Source organism: Podarcis pityusensis, assembly GCF_964106645.2.
Source record: "Podarcis pityusensis genome assembly, chromosome: 3".
NCBI lineage: Eukaryota > Metazoa > Chordata > Lepidosauria > Squamata > Lacertidae > Podarcis > Podarcis pityusensis.
This window is the reverse complement of record NC_138026.1, coordinates 74761183-74764498: the sequence shown is the minus strand read 5'-3', so window position 1 is coordinate 74764498 and position 3316 is coordinate 74761183.

The following is a 3316-nucleotide window of genomic DNA, read 5'->3' as shown; positions in this document are numbered from 1 at the left end:
GTGGCTTTGTAGTATTAATCTTCACACAATGTAAGAATAGTAATTTACTGACCTCTAAGCATACCTTTTCCTGCCAACCTAGCAGTTTGAAAGCACGAAGTGCAAATAGATAAATAGGTACCGCTCCAGCAGGAAGGTAAACAGCATTTCCGTGCAGTGCTCTGGTTCGCCAGAAGCGGCTTAGTCATGCTGGCCACATGACCCGGAAGCTGTATGCCGGCTCCCTTGGCCAGTAAAGCGAGATGACCACCACAACCCCAGAGTCGTCCACGACTAGACCTCATGGTCAGGGGTCCCTTTACCTTTACCTTTAAGCATACCTTTTACGTTAGAACGTTGGGTTGTGTAGAAGAGATTAAAATAAGCTTTGCTATTCTTGAATTTTAAAACAGGCAAGAAAGCATTCTCCTGAGCTTTGTCTTCAAAGAGGTCACACTTCCTTTTTTTTTTTTTTAAGAAGAAAAAGAAACATTTGTTGAGGTGGTTGTCTTGAGTCTTGGAAGGGTCTTAAATCACCTAAAGGTCTGTCTGTCTGTTTCATGAAAAACTCAGGATTACTTTTGGGTTTGGGGTTTTCATTTGCACCTCTTTAAAACCATCATAAGTTACATGCAAACTCCTTAAAACACACTACCTGTTCCTGTTGCTGCTAACATCCACATTCAGAAAAAGCTCATAAGATAGTCAAGTGACCTTATGCATTCCTTAAGGAAGTATATACTTCTCTGAGGTCATTTGAAATCTAATGTACATGGTTTGGCGTATTTGTTTCACACCATCCAAGGCGTTCCTGGTTTAAAAACCTGTCTGGTTTCAAAGCTTGATGTAGTCTGACTTACCTACATTTATTACATGGCTAAGCAAAAATGTATTGTTAACTTCTGAGCTTTTTGAATACGGTGGGATATAGAATTATTTAAATACTTTAAAGAGTTATAAAGATTTTTATTTCCAACTATTTTCACAAAATGGTAGATTATCATGTCTACTTGTTGGAGGAATACAATGATTTTTTTATTGTTGTTGTTGTTTTCAAATGGCACAGCATGCCTGTTTGCCCTGTGATTTTTCCTTTGGGGCCCATCATAAAGAAGGAACCAAATAAATGTGAATTTGGAAAGAAAGCACCCTGCTTATTCATGGTATGTTAGTTAGAGTAACATCAAGCCTTTGCAATTTTGTCCACTTCTTTTGTTTGGGGAATCTGTATAGCTAGTATTTAAATACAGTGGTGCCTCGCAAGACGAAAAGAATCCGTTCTGTGAGTCTCTTCGTCTAGCGGTTTTTTCGTCTTGCGAAGCAAGCCCATTGACGGATTAGCGGATTAGCACTATTAGCGGCTTTTAGCGGCTTAGCGGATAAGCGGCTTAGCGGCTTAGAAAAGGGGGGGGGGAAGGGAAAAAAAACCCGCAGGAACTCGCAAGACATTTTCGTCTTGCGAAGCAAGCCCATAGGAGATTAGTTTTGCGAAGCACCTCCAAAACGGAAAACTCTTTCGTCTAGCGAGTTTTCCGTCTTGCGAGGCATTTGTCTTGCGGGGCACCACTGTACTTCTGGTGAGACTGGGGATGATTGACTGAAGGTTTGCTGATAGCATAACATTGAAGCCACCTCCTTGGGATCAAATTACGACTTCCCCAATCATGCTAAATGTTGGGTGTGTTTTCTGCTTTTATTTGCATTTCCTTCAGTATTGATGCACTGTTACTAAGAAGCCTCTTGGGTTTGCCAATTGGAAGGTCAGCAGTTTGAATCCGTACAACGGGGTGAACTCCCGTTGCTCTGTCCCAGCTTCTGCCAACCTAGCAGTTTGAAAGCATGCCAGTGCAAACAGATAAATAGGTACTGCTGCGGCGGAAAGGTAAATGGTGTTTCCGTGCACTCTGGTTTCTGTCACCATATTCTGTTGTGCCAGAAGCGGTTTAGTCATGCTGGCCACATAACCAGAAAGCTGTCTGTGGATAAACGCCGGCTTCCTCAGCCTGAAAGCAAGATGAGCGCCGCAACCCCAATGTCGCCTTTGACTGGGCTTAACCTCCAGGGGTCCTTTACGTTTAACCTTTTAGCATTTATGAAGTCCTTTCTGAGTATTCAGTGAGATTATTATCTCAGTAACCTGTACAACAGCACCTTAAAGGTAGGATAATATAATATTAGACATTTCCATAATTTTGGGTATCCCCTTTATATAGCTCTAGCCGTTAATCTGAAAAACCTAATTGGTGACAGGATGTGGCTCAATGCTTGGATGAGAACACACTGGGAGCCCCATTCAAGGCAGGTCCTACAATTACCCAAAGGAAAGAGTCTAATTTGGAAGTATCATTAAAGGACAGATAATTGCCAAGTTATATATATATATATATATATATAACATGGGTTTTTTCCCCCGTAATCCACTGATGATACGGCACCTCCATTAGTTATCTTCTGGAGTGCTCTATTCATAGTGCAGGTTGTAACCTTTAATATCTTGAATGACCCCAGACCACAGTACCTTAAGAAACACCTTGTCCCAAACCTATTAAGATTGATGTTGGGTGGCTCTTCGTATTGCTGTTTGAGGTTTGACAAACAGCCACAAGAAGCAGAGCCACTTGTGGGACATTCTCCCAAGGGGCTAGGCTACATATTTAATTTCTTTTCAGTTGGTCTGTTTATTTCAACAGGCTTCTCGTTGCTTCATTTAAACTGATTATCACATTGATGTTTTGAGGTTTAATGATTTTAATTTTTTTATGATATTTAAATGAGATTGCTGCTGCTTTGAGTATTTTATAGTAAAAATGGGGCTATAAATATATCAACAGAAATAAAATGATTTGGTCTGTCTCTTGCCCTGTTTCACCCAAAGAGAAGGATAATAACTGTTGTAGATAGTAAGAGCTGAGGTTGCAGGTGCTTCTGAGGGATGGATGATGTCAGGTGCAAAAATTAGTAGTAGTAGTATAGCGTCCTTCATCCAAAGATCCCAGGGCAGTTTACAACAGAAAAATAAAAAATGAGAATACAAAATACATAGTAAAACAAAAACAAACAAACCAATAACCGCCCCCCAACATATTTTTAAAACCTTAGAATGCTAACTAGCTGAACACCTGGTTGAAGAGAAACATGCCTAAAGCTATATAATGAGGGCGCCAGGTGAGCCTCTCTGGGGAGAGCGTTCCACAAGTGGGGAGCCACCACAGAAAATGCTTGTTCCCATGTTGCCATCCTCCAGACCTCTCCTTGGAGGGGGCACACAAAGAAGGGCCTCAGGAACTGCCCACTAGCAGTGCCTCAGCTTTTTCTGGATTGAGCTTCCATTTGTTGG